This window comes from Ochotona princeps, chromosome 23 (assembly GCF_030435755.1).
Source record: "Ochotona princeps isolate mOchPri1 chromosome 23, mOchPri1.hap1, whole genome shotgun sequence".
Classification (NCBI taxonomy): Eukaryota; Metazoa; Chordata; class Mammalia; order Lagomorpha; family Ochotonidae; genus Ochotona; species Ochotona princeps.
Genome location: NC_080854.1, coordinates 20,480,575 through 20,501,848, shown reverse-complemented (window position 1 = coordinate 20,501,848; position 21,274 = coordinate 20,480,575). Strand labels below are relative to the sequence as shown.

At 49.6% G+C, this 21,274-nt stretch overlaps 1 protein-coding gene across 2 annotated transcripts in view; it reads right to left on the bottom strand.

Moving 5' to 3' along the window:
• The window catches only part of LIFR (LIF receptor subunit alpha), a 57,871-nt gene that overhangs the window by 36,382 nt on the left and 215 nt on the right, over positions 1-21,274 (bottom strand). Inside the window, exon 1 of one of the 2 annotated variants that reach the window (XM_058680146.1) lies at positions 20,612-20,935. The exons of the other annotated variant lie outside the window; for it this stretch is intronic. The gene's annotated coding sequence lies outside the window, so the exon portion shown is untranslated. Of the gene's footprint in view, positions 1-20,611; positions 20,936-21,274 lie in introns of those variants that run through there. 2 annotated transcript variants of the gene reach the window in all.

The following is a 21,274-nucleotide window of genomic DNA, read 5'->3' as shown; positions in this document are numbered from 1 at the left end:
GTGGAAAGCCACACTGGCAGGCTCTGAGACTGATAGATCCACACTGCTGATGCCCCGCTCTGCCCAGCACCAATGTCTGGGCATAGCTACCCACCACAGCAACTGCCTTCCCATTCTTGGCTTCAGTTCACGACGAGCCCAATGTCCCCACTGCTCATTCTCCCCTCCAGGAGCACCAGAGGCATGCATCAAATCAAACTCTGATGATTCCTAATGACACATGGGTCGACTTTAATTAATACATGCTAACACCCACAGTTATTCATTCATAATAATACTGCTTTGCTTTTCAACTTACATTGTAATATAAAGCTTCCCTTTCATATAAACTTAATAATTTATAGAGAAAAAAAGAGAGCGTAAATAATAGTGTGCGGGAAGATGGCAGATGCACCAAAAACACTGACACTGGCCCAGATATGGCTGTGCTCTAAGAGCCACTGGAGCAGCTATGATGAGAAACGGACCCCCAGCAGATCAGACTCCAGGGCACCCAGCTTGGAAATTGTAAACCCAAGAAGCAGCAGCAACTGCTTGTTGGGGGGTGGAGAGGAGGTGGACAGGGCCACACCAGGGGCAGCTGTGGCAAGCCATTACCAAGTTCCCAGGCACAGTCCACCAGGCACCAGTCCTCAGCCAGGCCCTGTGGCACCCATAAGGGACTGACCCTGTAGCTTTGGAGAGACAAACACCAACAAGTAAGAGACCTCGGGTGCTCCGGTGTGCTCGTGAGGGGCTGCATTTTGGGGTGAATGTTGGAGTGCCATGCCTGCCCCAGGATGAAGGTGCCCACCCACAAGGAGGGAGACACCAAAGGCAACAGCCAGAGGCTGAGGCCACGCCCACCCGACAGGTGGGGCACAGATGGCAGCAGGGGGAGGGAAGGTTCAGAAAAGCAGGCTGCTGGGTCACAGGCCGTCTCTTGGCCATGAAGACGTCAAGTTTCAGGCGGTCAGTCAAGAGGACAAGACCTGGAGTGATTCATCGGCAGATGCCCACGCTCCGGTGTGTACTATGCCAGAAGTTCTCCAGCTGCTGCTCAAGGACAGAGGCACTTGGAGGTCACGGGCCAGTGGAACTCCAACACAAGGACCGGCTCCCGGGGGTGAAGGGCAGGGCTGGGGACTGAGGGTCTGTGGGTTCCGAGCCAGTATAATGCGGCAGTTGACCATATGGCCATGCTACTTACTATGTGACCCCAGATACATCCTAGGACACTTACGGGGAGACCCAATCCCGGCAGAGCCTCAGTTCCCTCATCCATCAGGTGAGAGTGGCAACAGTATTTTGCTCGTAAGTTTATTGGGATCACCAAGTGAGGAAATATATGTACAGCCCTTGGAACAGGGCCAATCCCTTGGTAAGGCCTGCACCTGTGGATGTTGTAGGAGGCACAGAGAGAGATGAAAGGAGACAAGGACAGCTGCCATGTTTGGTGGCTCATCAACCAGGGCTGGATGGCAGTGCCCTCTGAATCCTCTCTGGGGACAGGGAGGTAGGAACTGGGGCAGAGCGATGTGAAGACCCGTTTGCATGCCTTCACTGGCTGCTCCAAGCGGAGACACATTCCCTGGAGAGGGGGCAGCTCACACACACACGGCTGCCAGGAGGAAAGCCTTCCATGCTCAGCACTTGGGAGATCCCCACCTGGGGCCTGCGAATGCACTGAGAACTCCGTGGGACCCAAGCCGGCCTGAGTGCTTACACCGGCACAGAGAACCGAAGACCCCGGAACACTCCCGCAAAGCTCAATGCTTTAAAGCAAAGTCGGCAGAAACAGCATGACCAACAGGAAACTAAAATCAACACTCAGAGGAAACAGATAACACAGAAACCAAGAAAATTTTAAAGGAAAAAAGAAAACCCCCAAATCTCTAAATTTTCTCCCCAAACACAGCACAGCCATCAGAACAAAAGGAGGACTCGATGAAAGGAGGAGTGGGCAGAAATGAAAACCACTCCGAGAAGCTCAATACACAGGCCCTGCTATCAAATACCACTGGGAAAGAACAACGAATAACTTTAAGAAAGCAATGAAAGAGGAAATGTGGGCAGAGACAAGCAGCAGACCTGATTGAGGGAATCGGGGACAACATCTCGCTGAGTTCACAGACATTCTAGAAGAACCGCAGGCCTGACGGCCAAACCACTCAGAAGGGGCAAGAGGAGGACAGAGGCGGCAGGCGATCAGGACACGAGCAACAGACGTGGCCAGACTTACACCTCTAATCTGGAATCCATTACTAATTAGCCCTACGACTATTGGCAAATCACTTAATCCCTCCCAGCTTCAGCCTCACCCAGAGCAGCAGGTAAGCTCCAGGCAGAGAAAGGCTGTAACCCCACATCCATGCCAGCCCAAGCACCAGCAGGCAGCAGCGAATGAGCACCACCCATGGCCACCTGTCAATGGACGCTACAAGGAGGCGTGCATCCCCAAAACAGGATAATGATGATGACTTCATTTTGTCTAATACCAACATAGGAAGTTCTGAGCAAGTGTTGTAGGCAACATAATTTTTTTTTAAGATTTATTTATTTTTAATGGAATGTCAGATTTATAGAGAGAAGGAGAGACAGAGACAAAGATCTTCTGTCTGCTGGTTCACTCTCCAAGTGACCACAACAGCTGGAGCTGAGCCAATCAGAAACCAGGAGCCTCCTCCAGGTCTCCCACGTGGGTTCAGGGTCCCAAGGCTTTGGGCTGTCCTATACTGCTTTTCCAGGCAACAAGCAAGGGGCTGGAAGGAAAGTAGAGCAGCAAGGACATGAACCAGTACCTAAATGGGATCCCGATTCATGCAAGGTGAGGACTTTAGCCACTAGGTTACCACGCTGGGCCCATGCAGTGTAACCTTACACTGATAATGGCATGAACATCCCTACCATACAGAGCTGTCAAGTGGACTTCTTCGAGGAGCGGAACCATGTGTGAACACAACCTTCCTACGTGACCCCAGGAAAAGAACGCGCCTGTGAGACACTCGGAAACTGTGGGGACTGATCCCCCACCCCTGACCCAGGGCCTTCTTTCCTGGAGAACCACTTCTTACAGCAGCAATCCCACAGCTAACCCTCATCACTAGCACAGCTGTCCCTTGGTGCAGCGGCAGAGTGCAAAGGCCCAGAAAAGCAGAGCAGGTGGGAACAAGCTGTAGCCCCCTTGCCCCGGCTCCGCACAGCAGCTTCCTGGCCTTTGTTTTGCTAAATGTTCGATCTTTCAAAACAAGGCAGAGATCTGGGGTTTGTACAAAGTAGCAACATTTGTAAGCAACTAATTACTGAGCAAATAATTCATACTTTTGCAACATCCTAAACATATGCCTGCAGACTGTACAGGTTTCCTGCCGTAAGCATTACTGTCATCATGGGGGGGCTGTGAAGTTGGGGCGAAACCTGGGTCTGAGCCTCTGTGCCAAAGCCCCCCTCCCGTCCACTACCGAGGCCTCTGGGCCCCACGGCCTGAGTCTGAGAACACTGATGCCAGCACACATGAGGCTGGCCTGCTCTCCCTCAGTTCTCACCATGCTGATCCCAGCACACGTGAGGCTGGGGACTTCTCTGCTGAGGATAACTGGAGAGGAGACAGGAAAGCCAGAGGTCAGAAACTGTGGCCCTGGGTGTTTTGTTTAGTCTGACTCCTCTTCTCTTTTTCTGGTATGGGTGCCGAGAGGGAGGACAGGTGGATGCAGAGCTGGGGGAACTGAGCCAAGCGCCTGTGGACAGGAGCACGGGGCTCGGGAAAGAGCTGCTGAGTCAGAGGAGCAGGGAGAGATCCCAAGAGCACAGCCCTTTACCTCAGCAGCCTTATCTTCTGCCACCACGGGGGAGGTAACTCCCTAGTTGTAAATTACCAAATAAACTAAACACTGAGCAGCAGCACTGCAGGCAGAGGAGCCTTGGACCGGCTCCGCAGCAACATAAACGGATGAGGTCACCAAACCCACAGGAGACAAGCCGCTGGAGTCCACCCCAGGCAAGGGAAGTCCAGGGCGGAGCTAACGGGACGGGATCTGCACTGCCGGTTTACACTCCTTAGTGCCCAATTCGTCATCACTTCCCCCAAGGACACATAAAGTCCTGTTTAAATCCGCGAATGTTATCTGTCCTCCTAATCCCATCTACTCACAGGCTCTGCAGATGCACACGCAGCCAGAGCCTGGGCAGCAAACACAACTGGGCTTTCTCAGCTCTCGCCAGGAGCGCTACTAGGTATAGTGCAGACATGGGGAAAACACCAAGCGGCAGGCACACACACCAGGGCACAAAGGATTACACCCACCCAGGATACGCTGAGAGGCTGCAAGTTCTAATCCAAGTACCGGAACCTACATCCCAACAAAGTGACAGGGCCATCACGGGACATCTTCACCATCCGCAGCAACCAAGTGACCTCTGTCCACTACTGTGAGAACCTTGAGCTCAACGTCCTTGGCAGCTGCACACTTGGTCATGCTTTATTCCTTTCCACAAGCAACCTTGTACTTTTAGACATGGTAGGACCAGTGGCTGCTAGGATGAACCAGGAGAACCACTCCAAAGTCAATGCTGAAACAGAATGAGGATGGCTGCATTAGTAGCTTTCTGTTACTGTAGTAAGCTGAAACAGGCCAGGTATGAAGCCAGCAGGTTTAGTCTGGAGATTCACAGATGAGGCATTGGACTGTTTAGGCCACCTGCTGAGGGTGTGGATCCCAACGGAGCAGCAGATACAGAGGAACAACCACTTCCTAAAACGAACAAAGTCACATTCCTGCAACTGGGGGCACCCTGAACACATCAGCAAGATGCTGTGGCAAGGTGGGCTGAACCAGAGGCTGGCATGACTGCCTGGGGAACCCACCACACCCATTTCAACTGACACTCTGCAAGCAAAACACTATCAAAAGTTGAGTTTTGATACATTACAAAAATGTAGCTACCACTTCTGACACTGTAGGACATCTAATATCCAAAAGAACTTCTCCATCTATACTTCCAAAAAACAAAAGTACTCTGCCAATGTTTGTCTTAATTTCTTTTCACTTCCTAGAAATGTTTAAAATACATCATCTTGTCAGTTTGCATTTGGAGACCATGCATGTCACTTTTGGTCATTTTTCACTGAAGCCTTCTTCTCTGCTAACCCAAGAGCCTGGTCATTACGGACGTCAGTCAGAATGAGTTTACATGTGCCACTGCCAACCTCAAAATCCTCTGAAGGTGCCCACTGCTTCAACAGAAAGGTCCATGTCTACACAGCAAAGCCTTGAACACGGTTCCCCAAACAGGTCCCGCTCCCACTGCCTCAAGACTGCCCCCAGCCACCACCTCTAGGCAATGTTCCTCGCAGGTCCTTTCTACCCCCAATTCTTCCCCAAGCTTCAGGACTTGTGGGACTCTCTGACACACCACAGAATACCTTTTTACTCATCTCATACCTCAACGGATAGTAAGGCTGACTAGCACATAATAGCCAGCCCCTAGCAAATACTAGTAACACCAGGCAAATGAACAGGTGTCTGACAGCTTCAGTGACAAGAGTGAAACACTCCCATCACTAAATCATCCAAACAGAATCTCTCCAAGAGATTGCTAATATGTAGCAACACCTGCCAACATCTGGAACAGCTGCATTTTCTGTGTTTCTCACCCACACCAAGGCTTACCTTAACAACAACCCTGTCTCCTACATTTCGCAGCACAGACGGCCTTTGGTTACAGAAGTCAAAACATGTTTTTATGTATTTATTGGCAATTTGCAATGCTTTATTTGTAAGCTGCTTGTTCTATCTTTGCCGTTTCTCTCATTGGTTATTAATCTTTTCTTCACTGCTCGATAAGAAAGAAACATCAAATGCCTGCTAAGTATTTAAACATTGAAAATCTATTTCCTAGTTGTTTTCATACTTTTCAACAAAGTTGTCACTCTCCTATCTTGACTATCAATTGTGTTCTTCATGGTTTCCAACCAAAAAGGTTGCCTCATGTCAAAATTATACTATACTGCCTTCAAGTGCATACAAGGGCTTTTTAACACGCAAGCTTTAATCCACAGAAATTAGTTTCGGTATACAGTATGAGTCAGGAACCTACAATGCCCTCCCCAACCCCACTGGTTGCTGTCTCCCCCAAGGGCATGCAGCATACAACACACTCCTTTCCTCACTGCCCTCCCAACCCCAATGCAGCTGCCATAAGGCACCATTCTTTCTCCACTTGCCTGGAGCTGACCCCAGCAGAGGTTTCCTTCTGCCCTGCATTCCCTCTCTGTGGCTTTAACCTTCTCTCAGTCACCTGCTAAGGACTTCTCAGCCTTTTTCCTGGACTGCCGTTGCACACTAGCCATTCACCAGCCATTTTCTTGCTGTTCTATATGGATGCATTCAAGGGAGGGGCCTTCAGGGATGATCCAGCTGGACACTGCACAGATTCCTCAAAAATTCCGCTTGGGCAAAATTAAACTCACTCTCCCCTCCAGCTCCACTGTCCCACGTCCATGCCCAAGATCCTTTCGGTTTACCTACACAGCAGGTGCCCCAAATGTACATCCAAAGTCTTGGTTCTCCCTGATCCCTACTCCTGTGTCCATCTCCACTGCTCTGGCTCAGGCCCTTGTCACCTCCAGCACAGTGGAATTCAAACTGCTGCTTGGCCTCCTGACCCAGGGTGAGGGCCTCACAGTCACTCTCTTCCACAATGAGCTGCACGGCTTTAAATCACACCTCCAGGGGCTGGGAATGTGACACAGCAGGTAAAGCTGCGACCTGCAATGCCAGCATCCCATAGATTCAAGTTCCTGCTGCTCCACCTCCAATCCAGCTCCCTGTTGGTGTGCCTAGGAAAAGCAGCAGAGCAATGTCCAGGTACTTGGGTCCTAGCACCCACATGGAAGACACAAAAGCAGCCCTGGCTCCTAGCTTCAGGCGGGCCCAGTCCAGTCATCATGGACACTCGGAGAGACAATTTGTTCTTTCCTTCCTTCCCTCTTCTGTAAACTCACAAATAAATCTTTAAGTAAACAAATGAATGAATCCTTAAATAAATAAATTGTGCCTGTATCTCTAACCTTTAGCTTCCAACCTCCAAGACAAATAACTGCAGCAGATTAGAAACTGTGACCAACCTCTGCCTTCTGCTCCCCCTGTCTCCTGGCTGCACCTGCACCTTGCAGCTCTCCCCACTCCTCACCGCTGGGCTGAGCCAGCACTGCTGACGCCCTCACTGCGCAGTGATGCCACTCAAGCAACTTGTCCCATCACGCTAGGCAAGAAGAAGTTTGCATCTAGGAGGGCTTTGTTCCCATTAGGTATCCAAAATAGGGTAAGTTAAGCAAATCCACTTGAATGGAGCTCTTGGAGAGGATGTAAAATGTGTTCTCATGTTCTGAAAACAAAGCTGGGCAATATCCTTTTGAGCACACCTGCTTTATGTAGAAAACTGAATACTAACTGAAATCATCAGTTTTTGTTTTAAGCCCATGGAAACACTAATAACAGCCCTTTCAGGAGAGAAAGCCACTAATCACTTCATGCAGTTTAGCCACTTCTCCCACACAGTACAGAACTAAAGTAAGTGTTCAGGGCTCACAATTACTTATGCATTGTTTATTAAGGCACAGGTGCTCTGCTAAGCTCTGCAAATGTGAAACGGGATTCAATCACCAAAACAATCCTATGACGTTTATTAGTATTATTCTGTCTTTATAAGCAGAAAACGCGGGCACAGGAAGCTCACACAGTGAGGGACAGGCAGGGTGGAGGTGCGGGGTGAGAATCCAGCTCTGACCCCCCAGTCTCCACACTGCACCATCACACTGACCAGGGAAATGCAGAGCCTGCAGTCTCTGCCCCAGGCAGGGATTCTGGGCTCCAGTCCCTCCCTCCAGCACCTCGGACAAATCAGCCAGCATCTGGGGTCTTAGCTCTCCCATGATCTGGGGTCATAGCTCTCCAGCTATGACCTGCTGCTTACTCACCCAACATCACACGACACAACATTTCCATGGGCTTTATCTCCAGGACACCTTGCTCGCAGGAATGCTACTCCGCCCTAGTCTACGTGCGCTGCTACTGTCAGTGGGAGAACACCAGCTGCCTTTTCTAAAAGGTTTTCAAAAACTGCCATGATCCACATCCGATAGTGCATGTTTAGAAACCAATAAATAACTACTCCTCCTTACTCTTCTCAACTCCAAGTCCACTTTTAACTGGTTAAACCCTGAATGCAGCAGGTGCAAGCTCAAGCACACTCCCTAGAAACAGCCACACAAAGTTAGTGAAGTGGGCCATGTGACCGCGAATGAACAGGACTCCTAGGTCTATTCTGTATCACCCAGGGGCTGGAGCCAGCAGTCACAGAGCTTTCAGTTTTTCAAAATGTTGCTATATTTATCTTTTTTTGGGGGGGGGCTCTGTTTTAGCTCTAATTTTTGCAGACCCAGCAGAAAAGAGACGAACAGAGTTCTGTCAGTAGGGTAGAAACCGTCATCTCAGGGCATGTGAGATGCTCGCTGGTTTCCACCTCTGCAATACAACAACACACGTAGGAGGAGGGATCCTCTACATTGTCAACGTAAAGTCTCCTTACCTCTAAATGCTAGTAACTACTCCCAATTTAAAAAAATGAAGCCCAAACAAAACCTATAAGCAGGCCAAACACCGTTCTTAGGATGCCAGTTAATAACCAGTTTCAAAGTACATTAGCATTTAAAAAAAAAACCTGCCTTGCTGCTGAAATGGTAGCAGAATCTAAACTGATTTAAAGACTCAGAGTCATTTCCATGTACAGATACTGACCACAGTATGCCTGAATCTCCCTAGCATTCTTTGGGGCTCAGACTCTGAATGTTCTCCAAAAGAAATTGAAGAATACTGTTTTCCTTTATGGTTTTATTTAGTCTCAGATTTTAAAAATCCTAAGAATCATTTTAGATTATAAATGCTAAGAACCAGAACATCATCACCTTTAGAGCCATCAAGGCAAGACTTAGAGCAGGTGGCAGCACCATGTCCCTTTCCCTCCACCCATCTGTCTTCTAAAACACTAAGAGCGGAGCAGAGGGAAATGGAAGCTGCAGTAACCGGCATGTGGCAAAACACCTGTGGGGAAGACACATATTCTACAGCCCAGCGGCCAGACTACGGACATTACCAAGAAAGGCATTCTAGACTGGTGTTACTGATGGGGCCTTCCCTGCTTACCTGGCGAGCTGCTGAACTGAGAAAAGATGATCACAACAAAACATTACCTCAGCGTGAACCAAATCTTTCCTACTACGAGAAAGATGGTTAGGAGCCGAGATGAAAACATTCAGACTGCGTAAGGCACGGGAAGGTGCCGTCTGCACCCTGCCTGTGATCAATCTTACTCGAACACATTGATGGGTGGTAGACATCACCCTGGACAAAACTCACAAGCACAGGCGTGGCGGAGTACACTGCTGGCGTTCCCATTGCTAAACTCAAGGTCCAGCATCACAGTCATTCGGATTCGTCGGTGAGAAAGAATTGGCAAATTGGCAAACACAAAGGCTGCCACAGTGACGATTCTAAGAGATGAACTCCAGCGGTGTGTCTGCATGCCGTACATGAGGAAGCAAGTGAAGGACTGACCCAAAACATTGCAACTCCCAAGGAGCGAAGCCAGAATCTGAACCCAGGCTTGCAATGATGGCTTCAGAGCTGGTCTAACTAGCAGCTGCGATGACGATGAGGAGGAAGAGGAAGATAATCCCAAAGCTGCACTCACTAACTGTGGTAGGCAGGCTGTGTGGCAAGCATTTCACAAGCCATTTAGAATTCATTTCCAGCAATTTTTCCCTCCAGATACAGGATATAAGACTGCAAATGTGATGTTCACTGACCGCAATCCACAGACCAAACATGAAAACAAATCCCGTCAATGCCCATCCATTTAGGGATTGATGAAGGAAGATGGAACCTGCAGGTTACTGATCATCCTGTATTTCTCATTCCTCAGACAATCACAGCGGGCCCAGGGCTGTGGTGGGATGCCTGCACCCCGTACTGGAATGCGTGGCTCTAGGCTCAGCTCCACTTCTAATGCAGCTTGCTGCTCCTGTACGACCCAAGTCCTTGGGCTCCTGCCACCCACCCGTGAGGGAGACCAGCCTGGAGTTCCTCGCTCCTGCCTTCAACCTGGGCTAGCCCTTGTTGCTGCAGGCATTTAGAGGGTGGAAGTTTGCTCACTGCATTTTTTCTCTGTCTTGCTCCTTCCCTTTAAAATAAGCAAGTCTTTTTTTAAAAAAATGGTAATTAAAAAATCTATAGCTGGTGATGTTCAAATGTATCTTGATCCCAACTTCTCCTCAAATCGATACACTCCTTTCCACCCCATTTCTCTCTAGACGCACACTTCTTGCCCCCACCAGTTCCCTACCAGATCACAGCACAGCAGCATGTGAGGTCACACACATCCTAAATCCTCACTGCTCACTGTTAAGGGTTCCCAGCCTCTCCTGCCTGCACAGCTCCTCCAACAGCCTGCCAGTGGTCCTGGCCTCCTTTCTTGCTTCCCACACAACATTCTGCACAAACCCACACATCCATCAGCTACTGCCACCCGATTCTCATCAGCACACCCCACTCTCTCCTGTATCCTGCCCAGCCCTGCTGCCCCCTTCCATACCCTTTGCACACACCTTTCTCCTTCCACCTTGGCTTTTTTTTCTTTTAGATTTATTTACTTTATTGCAAAGTCAGATATTCAGAGAGGAGGAGAGACAGAAAGATAGATCTTCCATCTGTTGATCCATTCCCCAAGTGGCCACAAGGCAGCTGCCTTTAGCTGCTCACACACATCAATCCTGTTTCTTGCCCTGTGCACCTGCCATTCCTTCCACTTGGGGCCTCCTTCCTGTCTCGCCCCACCTTGGGTGCTATTCTTCAAATCCAAGTGGACACTTCCTCAGAAAGGCTGCTCCTCATCACGCTGGGGAACAGGGCCATCCCCTGCCCATGACACCCTCCACTCCAAGCCCACCATACACAGCACTCACTGTTCATCCCAGCGTCCTGGTCTATCACCTTCGGAGCCCCTCTCAGTCTCCGAAGGCCCTCTGCACACTGGGCTGCTTCCTGCCCCCCACACTGCAGCACTGTACCCCCCAGCAGCTGGAGCAACTGGCTGGCACCAAGCACGTGGGAGGGCAGTATCTGCTGAACAAACTCAGCACATGAGCTTATGATTTGAATACAACATGTAATTACATACCACAGAAGGTAATTAATTTAAAATGTGAAACGGGCCCGGCGGCGTGGCCTAGCGGCTAAAGTCCTCGCCTTGAACGCCCCGGAATCCCATATGGGCGCCGGTTCTAATCCCGGCAGCTCCACTTCCCATCCAGCTCCCTGCTTGTGGCCTGGGAAAGCAGTTGAGGACGGCCCAATGCATTGGGACACTGCACCCGCGTGGGAGACCCGGAAGAGGTTCCTGGTTCCCGGCTTCGGATCGGCGCGCACCGGCCCGTTGCGGCTCACTTGGGGAGTGAAACATCGGATGGAAGATCTTCCTCTCTGTCTCTCCTCCTCTCTGTATATCCAGCTTTCCAATAATAATAAAGTCTTTAAAAAAAAAATTTAAAATGTGAAATCAAGATACAGAGAGTATGCAGAGACACCACCACCACCTGACGTACAGAGACAATAAACGTATGAACCTCTCAGGGGTACAGGAATCAATCCAGAATGGCATCTGGCGTTGCCGCCGAGCGCTAGGATTGATTTTTTTTTTCAACTTAGAGCATCTGAGTTCTCTTACCTACTCTACAACAAGCATTTTTACTTTTACAGTTCTTAAAAATACTTTAAAATATACACTGTAAAGTTGAGAAATAACAAAATAACAATAACCACATATTTTCCATATTGCATCTATGGAATAAAATGATGCAAAATACACACCAAAATTGTTAACAACATTTGACATTTTGATTCAGCAAATGAATTTTAAGGAACTGATGTAAAACTTAGTGGAAGAAAAAAAAAGAGGGAGAAGACTTAGGCCCAAAGACTGTGCTTTAGCTATGAATTTATAAATTAAAATATAAATGTTCCAGTTATGGTTTATTCCTTGAATGTGACTTTACAGACATAGTAAAGAACTGGTAAAAATGCTAATTGGAAAAAAGTGGGAACCGAATAGGCAGCAAGGCTCCACTCTGTGAAGAGAAGGAGAAGCGGACAAGGAAATCAAACACCACAGTTCACGCATTTTACTTAAACCATATGCTAGCCAAAACCAAACAGATTTATCTGCCATTATTCCAAAACAGAGGATCTAAAGTTCAAAATCCACAAGACAAAAATCAAACCAGAGAAGAGAAAGTTCTCACCTTTCCTTGTCAGTCCCCAAATCAAGGCAAGGTTCAGCTGCCATTCACCTTTCAGAGCATTACTACTTTCTCTCTACAAGAAAGTGAAAACGTTTCTATGACCTGTGTCAACAACGTAATGACCAAAGGCAGGCGAGGCCCGCCTCGGCAGGCTACGGGCCCTTGTGCATCTTGTCTGGCTCTCAGCAGCAGGGTCCCTGGCACGCAGGAAGACAGCGCACTCCTGCCCTTCCGCGTCTGAGCAGAAGAGTTCCCATCATCGCCGGGAGCATACCCGGGGCCTCCGGAAAAGGGCTCGCCAACAGCTGACGGCTGCAGCCACGTGGCTCTGTCACCATCCACCTCACACCCTCAGCAGACCTCACTGAACGAGACCAAGTGCTGTTTTTTGTTTTTTTGTGAAAAGTAACCCCTTGCCCCAAAACAAAGTGCACCTAGGGGAGGCAGGAGAAGTCCAGTGGAGTTACAGGGAGCAATGGTATGGACAAAAAAAAAATGTGAGACACATAAAGAAGAGATGGTTCAACATATCAGTGGCTTCAACCTGTGACCTGCATTAGCTTCAATGAATTCTACACAGTGAGGAAAGGTGAAACTGTCTTCTTGCAGTTAGTAGTCACTGGGAAATAAAAGGCAAGGTCAGTATGTGCTAGGACAGTTCTTTGACCCATCTTTTATGACTACCACAGTTGTACTTGATATCCCTGCAGCTTGGTGTGTACACAATGACACCTGCACAAGTCGTGGATCATTACAACTGTTGCTGACTTTGACAAAACCAAAGCGGTTGTACAGCTTGTCTGATGGGGGTGTTTTACACTACAAGCTTCCTGCTCTCCTCTCCCAGGACAACCATGTGCTAGTTTCTCATGTGTCATATCTACGACTTTTCCATGCTTCCTAGTTTTACTAGGAGGAACAGATTCTCAACTGTTTTAGGGAAGACAGTCTTAAGCAGGCACTACTTTCTGGTTAAGCTAAGCTTCAAGAGTCCTTTCTCAGAAGGCACATACTAGCAATTTTAAGCCTACTGGCTACTCTCACAGGTGTTTACTGTAAGTCATCATTAAGTCATCTGTGAATGTCAACAAGGTGAAATAACCTAGCTGTTGCTCATGTCCTTGGCTGAGTAAGAGGCAATGTTGTGTTCACTGCAATTGCTGGACAGGATGTGAAGATTAATCAATTGTGGACTGCAGCACCCACCATTCTGAATTGTTCTGGTAGCCCCCCCCCATGTCCCTCAAGGGCAGGGGTACCACTGCATATTGATCAGATGCCTGACCAGTGCCTGGCAGAGAACTGGCACTTGACAATAACCAGGTAACGAGTCACATTTCAGGACAACACTGCTTAAGAAGGAAAGACAGACTGGAACCTCACCTTCCAGAACGTTCACGGGAACACACAAGGCCACAGAAGAAGAAAAACATGCCACCACCTCAAAGTCAAATTCGGTGGCAACAAAAAAGCTTTTCAGGTTTCAAGAAAATAAAAACAACAAAATGCTTCCTAGTGACCAGAAGCAACAAAATACTGTCAGAATGTCCCGAAACGCTTTTCATGACAGTGTGATGTCATGTGTTATAAAACAAAACTGTTCAGTTTAGAAATCTTGTGTTACTAAGAATATACTGGCCTCAAGCATCATATGAGATCAGCGAGGGCATGGTAACAGGCACGGTGCAAGCACCAGCTGCAGGCACTGGGAGCTCAACCCGTTCTTCCCATTTCGCAGGTAAGGCAGAAGACAGCGTCAGCTCAAACGCACACACCCAAGAACCGGCCTGGATCTGGTCCCTCCCCCTCTGCAAACAGGAAAGGAAAGCAGGACAATCAGCTAACATTTCGCACACTATACTCGGGAATCCTCCCACCTCACATGTAGAAAACCATGTTCCAAACACACAGTCTTTGAAAACTAAAGCCAGAGCAGTGACACTCAAGTCAACTGACATTTCTCGCTCTGCAGCAGGCTTCTGCAACCACAAATTCTGCATGTCCTGCACCTCACTAAATACTTCCTACCTCACTGTGACGGACCTGTATGGGGCCCCAGTTCACTCACTCCCTTTTCCTGTTACTAGGCATGTAAGTCGCTTCTAGTTTGTAACCACTCATAAGAAAATCACAAAAATCACTTTTGCCAATCAGGTTGTTCCAATGTGTGTACACTGCTGAGGAAGCAGCACCTGGAGGTGAGCCAGAGGTCCCCTCCTGCCCTCCGACACCCCAAGCGTGGAGTGCCCAACAAGCTCAGAATCACCGTGCAGGAGGAAGCGCTGCTGGGAATCAGGACACACATGCACACAGCAGGCAGGCTGCAGCCACAGCCATAGGTTGGTCTCTGTATAGAGCACTGGTTCTTTTTTTCTTTAAATTCCTAGTGGTGGGAATGCCTGACTAAACGGACAGGGCACATTTTTGAGGCTTTTGATGAGTAATACAAAATTGCCCTCCTGGAAAGTTAAAACAATTGAAACACCCACCAGCCCATTTCAAAGTGACAATTTCCAAAAATCCTCCAGTTGGCTGGATTTGTCTTTAAAGAACCAATTCCCTATATGGTCATGAGTTTTAAAAATAGTGAGACTATTGCTAAAAACCCATCTAGAAACACAGCAAACAAGCCTGGTGACAAATGACAGATTCTAAAAGTATACCGGGGTCTTCAAGAAGTCCACAATAAACCTGTATTATGAAAACACCAGGTATAGGTTTCAAATTTTTGCACCAAATTAAGCTAATCTTTGAATTATCTTTTCATAAACTTTTTGATATGTCCTCACACATATTATATAACAAATTATAAAATGTCAGTGACAGAGAATGTCAACAGACTGGACTTAACAGGATGATCATTTTACCAGGACAGAAACCTCACAGGGCCAGGCTGAGAAAAGCCAGCACCACACTAGAAGAAAACTCCGCCGCTTCACTTGCTTGCCTGACTTCAGAGTTTGGGTTTTAGCAGCAACATGTGCTATTTTTTTTCTAAGTAAGAAAAATCCTGAGGCAGTACACTCAATGAAATTTTACAGGTATCAGGTAAAGCTAAGTTCTCAAAATTCTTTTACAAGTTCCTGCCTTCGAGTAGTTGCTGTCCAGAGGGCGCTCACATGCCTGCCGTGACCTGACAAACGGCGGCCGCAGGCTGGTCAGATCTGCTGGACTCTGCTCACATCCTAACACCTCCAGGTCTCCGAGGCCAACAGGATGCTCCAGAGCATCAGAGTCAGATGGATTTTCAATTTTCCATCATTTACAAGAGCTTTTTGCATTTTGAGCTCTGTAAAGGTCTTTAGCACCATCAGAGCCAGGCTCCCCGCCCAAACAGGTCCCTCCCAAGGAGGCCAGGCAGGATAAGGCCAACCTCAATGACATACAGTTGTCTTTGGAGAGGTTCTGAACATGTTCCCATCTTCTTTACCTCCATACAGCACTGCAACACTAAAGCATGACACACTGTACAGCCGTGTGTCTCCTAGTCTCTTGCCCAGGGACAGCTGGCAGCTGGTCCTGTGCTACCAGCTCAGAGACTCAGCCCCACATCACGCTCCACGCCATCATGTCGCAGTGACCGTCATCCTCAGGCCCCTGGCCTGAACTCCTGGTCAGGGATTCTCCTCTCTCTGGCTTACTTCTAGTCTCAAACATAACAGGCACACAAAATTCTGTCTAGAGCGTGTTCTCAGCTCACTGGCCTATTGGCACTAATGCCAGAAACGGACACCAAGCTTTTGTGACCGCTTATGATTTCCCAGATGTTCCTGCCACCACCACTTCGACTGGTCCTGGGTCCAGAGCCTCCCTGGAGAAACAGTGAGAGGAAGGCAGAGGAGGGCTCATGCGGTTCCCACTACTCAGGGAACAGTTACACACACACACACACACACACACACTCTCTCTCTCTCTCTCTCTCTCTCTCTCTCTCCCCGCCCCCCTCTCTCTCTCCCCAGAAGTAGTAGCCCTCCTGTGGCCTTCCCGAACTCTGCCACCTAACAATACTGACACACACAATTCTCAACTCCACACATGCAGTCACTACAATTTTTTCCTTTGCATCTGTTTCATAAATCCCCTAGGAGTTTTCCCTCCACTCCCACAAACACCAGCCCTGCTCCCTTGAGCAGCACCAACACAACATACAACCAGGAAAAACCTCATGTTTGCTATCACTTAAGACAATCTAAGACAAATTTGCAATTCCTGAATTTTTACTGTTCACAAAAGGATATTTAAAGTTTCATTCCTTTCCTTTAAAATGCTTGATACATGTGCGTTTAACATAAATATCTACACCATTAGATTTACAGCAACAAGTGACACACTTTTGCCATGTACTGGCAGTGTCCACCACAAGCAAGATTACAAAAAGGTAAGGCTATTTTACCCAAGATTGAGACTTTCAAGAACCCATCCACTAACCAGAGTCCGCACAGAGCCAGGAGGGAAAGCTGAAAGATAAAATTATTTTTCACGCAAACAACTTACAGCATCCAAATACCAACCAATTAGAATAGGAAGTAATAACGATGATTTAAAAAAAAAAAACCTAAAGCCCCCAACTGTGCAAGATCATAGCATTCCTGATAGCAGTCAGACCAGGGGTGATCCACCAGGGGAGAGCAGGTTCCTACCAGACAGCCATACCAACTGCTTGGCCTCAAACTCGTTTCCCAAGGTTTCAATTAATATAAAGGAACATATATTTAGAAACAGAGTAGAAGTTGGGAAGAGGAAATACCCCAGTTCCTGAAACTCCCTAAAATAGAGCACGCACACAGTCCTCCCGTGAGACTAGAAGTACCTGCCCACCGCACAGACCTTGAACCGCTCCTGACGGTCTGTCGGCTGGCCAGGGGAATTAAAACAGTCGATACACAGCATAGGCATCTTTGAAAACTTTGCACTTAAGCAAATGGCTACTCTCCTGAAAGCAAAGGTTAAAGTGCTGACTAAATCCCTTAGAGATCACTGTAATTTACTGGAAAAGGTGTGTCTTTAAGGTTTCCTACTTCAATTTCATGGAAGAGCAACCAAGTGTAACTGATTTAAAGCAACAATTGGAGAAAGTGTCAGCAGTGGAACAGATCAGGCAAAATCAAGGATCAGGGCCCCGTGGGCACAATTCAGAGCAGAGTCCTCCAATCTTCTGGAGCCACTCAACCTGAAACAGCAGCCCCCACCTTGGCCCTCCCAACCCTGGGAAGCCCACTGTCCGACCATCCAGGACTGGTAACACCCCCCTAAGCACTCCTCCGGCTTTTCATCCCTTTCTCTCACTAGGACAGTAACTCATGCAGACTGTCCACTGAGCCTGTGCACAGCTTTATCTTCGTCTCTAGCAAGCTGCCAGGAAAAGGATCAGTTATTCAACAAAGAATTATCAATGAAAAATGCACAATATTATACAAATTTCTAATACATAAAAATATATAATACATAAAAACATACATAAAAATGTAGACAGTACCAAAGTGACAGGCAGCAAGTAACAAAGGAAAAAGAGAATGCTTTAAAAGCTAATAGATTTAACTCTTCAAAGGCCCGGTGCCGTGGCCTAGAAGCTAAAGTCTTCGCCTTAAACGTGCTGGGATCCCATATGGACACCGGTTCTAATCCCGGCTACTCCACTTCCCATTCAGCTCCCTGCTTGTAGCCTGGGAAAGCAGTTGAGGACGGCCCAAAGCCTTAGGACCCTGCACCTGTGTGGGAGACCAGGAAGAAGTTCCTGGCTCCTGGCTTCGGATCTCCTCCTCTCTGTATATCTGACTTTGTAATGAAAATAAGTCTTTTTTTTAAAAAAAAAGCTCTTTAACTCTTCAAAAGATCATAGCTTACAACCATCAAAAGCAAGCTAATGAAAACACTAGAGCTCAACATCAGCCTACATTCAAACTCTGCCATGCTAGGTTCCAAATCTCCCATAAGCATTACTACTATATTTTGCTTCAAAAGTACTTAGATTCCAAATTTTCATAAAAAAAAAAACTCAAAAGCCAAATGTTTTCAAAAGCATGCTCTCCCCTCTTAAAAGCTGTAAGCATCTTGTAGACACACTGAGCCATACTGTTGGTTCACCCACAGAAGGGAGGGCTTTGAGTGCAAACAAGTGCACGGATCGCAAGCCACTCCCGGGGCCAATGACGGACAAGCCTCAGCCTTCGCTCCATTTTTCAAAAATACTGAAACTCTTCTGAGTGTGATTACCTTTTGTACTCATCTCCCTCCTTTGTTGAAAGAAAGAGCGAAGACTTCAGCTCCTGACCACAGTGGCTCTCACTCCACAGCAACGACGCCCAAAGGTGCTGCCATGCACTGGAAGTCAGAGAACACACAGCGTCGCCCAGGGAGGGGGTGGTCCCTGGGGGTGGTATTTCTCGGGATGGGATGATCAGAGACAAGCTACCCCTCTGCCTCTGGGCTGCTGGGAGTTGCTGGGATCCACTTAGAAGCCTCAAAGACAATGCTTTACCATACTTTCAGAGTAAAACAACAGAAACGAGCAGCGTGGGTCTCCATAAAAGAGAGGTTAAATAAATTATGGCGCATCCTTAATGGCGTTCTCAGTGGCTGAGAGAGCATGAGACAGCTCTCCTAGGCGCTGCTAGAGGGCTACAGTACTGGGGGAGGGGAGCTGGTGCAGAGCCTATAGGCAGGGCATCCTCCTTGACAGAAAGACAAACAAGGAACACATACAGGCTGTTTGTCCAAGCATCAGGCTGTGTCTGGAAAGAGACACCAAGAGCCTGGGACCCCTGGCTCCGGGCCACCAGGGCTGGGAGTCGCAGAGCTCCCTTGCTGTTCTCTCATCCACCTACCGACTCTTCTCCAGGCTGAGCACACCGCCTTCCCCCCTCTCCCCTTCCCATAAATTGACATAAATAATTTAGAGTCTCACCAACACACTCATCCAGGACCACCCTTCAGTGCAAAACCCACAGAAGCGGGATCCCTTCAGTGATGCTATTTCTCATCTCCCAAATGAGGATGCAAGGCTCTGCCAAAGAGGGGGGCACGCTGGGGATCGGCCACTGTGTGCCTCGGGTCGGATCTGGGAGAACACACAGCTGCTGGGCTCACCTTGACACACAGCTGCCGTCGACCCCCGCCGCAGCCTCCTAGCACAGACACGCAAGGGGCTGTTTCCACCTGCTGCAGCAGGCAACATCCACCCAAGAAACAAGACGACCAGTCTCTTGTGGATAAAAACAAATTCTTCTCGGGTTCCCTTCCCCACCTTCTGATATTAGCAAAACAGAACTTCAGCTTTGCAGCCAAATAACCACTGAGGCAGAGGGACAGGCAGCACTCGTACCTCCCAAGCACTTGGGCTTTGCATTTGTCGGGAGGGCGCTTTGCTTCTATTTCGGGATCCTTTCTGGACCCCTGACGAAATGACCCATGAATCTTCCTCCAAGCAAAGATTTTACAAAGACAAATCTGAACCTGAAGGACAAACAACTGGGGAGATAAACTTTAAACTGAAGCTCCTGGTGAAAACCAAACGTCTCTTTAAAAGAACACGTTCAAAAAGAAATGCCAAGAACTGTGTTTTCCTATACACGCAATTCGACACAACAAAGGGCATTATTTCAATATGTGACTGCATTAAACACACACACACGCAAACACACGGAACACCAAGACATTCCACTGCAAATTTAAAACACACACACACGTACGTAATTTTGGTAACCATAGGTGGGGACCAGAATCTCATTACTCAAGCCCACGCGCGCGTGCTCACCACCCCCTGGTGTGCGTGCGGGGGTGTCCAGCTCGGTGTTTCCAAACCACGTATCAGAAATAGCACCGTTCTCCAAAGCCTAACTTGGCACGCCGACACTTGGAGCTTAACCATTATAGCGCCTTCAGGTGTAAGCACATTAAAAACTCAGGTGAGCCGTATCAGAAAAACAGCCGGGACGAGGCACTAATTGAAGTAAGGGGCCACTAGGCTGGTCCCAGCTCCGAAGGGTACAAACTGTTAAGGATCCTTCCCATCCCCCAGGTACTCTCTGGCTACGGGGCGCACCGCCCCAGCAAGGGAAGAAGTTGGCGCCCACCGGCCCCTTAGGCTGGCACAGAGAGCGACGCGACCCGCGGCAGAGCTGCCCAGAGCCCAGGACCCGGCCAAGTGGCCGCAGCGAGGCCCCCACTCGGCCCGGGCCGCGGGCGCTCGCGCCTCCGCGCGCCCCCGGGACTCCGCTCCGGGCTCCGAGACCCCCCGGTTGGTCCCCGTGCCGCGCCCACCCGCGCCCCGGCACTCACCAGCCGCTATCTCGCCATGCCCCGCCGTCGCCTCGGCCGCCGCCCCGGGGCTGCCCGGAGTCCGCAGACGCCTCGGGCTGGAGCCGCGGAGGAGGGGGGCCGGGCACAACTCGCCGCCGCCGCCGCCTCCTCGTCGGAAGCCCGGTCTGTCCCAGCGCTGGGCTGCTCCAGGAGGCCACCGGCGATGGGCCGCCCGCTGACCTCCGCGAACCCCAGAAGCCGCAGCCGCCGCCGCCGCCGCCACAGCTGCCGCGAGGCAACGGGAACAGCCGCGGCCGCCGCGCCGGAGACGCTCCAGCCGGGACTGCGGCGCGCGGGGGCGGCGCCTGCACGCCGCTCGGCTGGGGGCAACGCGGCCCGGCCCCGCCCCCGGCCCCGCCCGCGCCCCGCGCGCCCCCGCCGGAAGCCGCCGGCGCGCGCCCCCGGCCCGGCTGCGCGCCCGCGGGCCAGCCCCGAGGAGTCGGAGCCGCCCAGCCGCGCGCGGGTCCCGTGCGCTGAGGGTGACGCCTCTGCCGAGACTCCGGTCGCCTTGTCAAGCTCGCCAAGGTCGTGCCGGAGCCTGGGCGAGCGTGGCGGCCGGGCCTGGGCAGATCCTGGCCCTAGGCGGGTCCTGAGTGCGCGGCGGCCCTGCGGAAAGCTGGGTCTGGTGCGCGCTGCAAACGT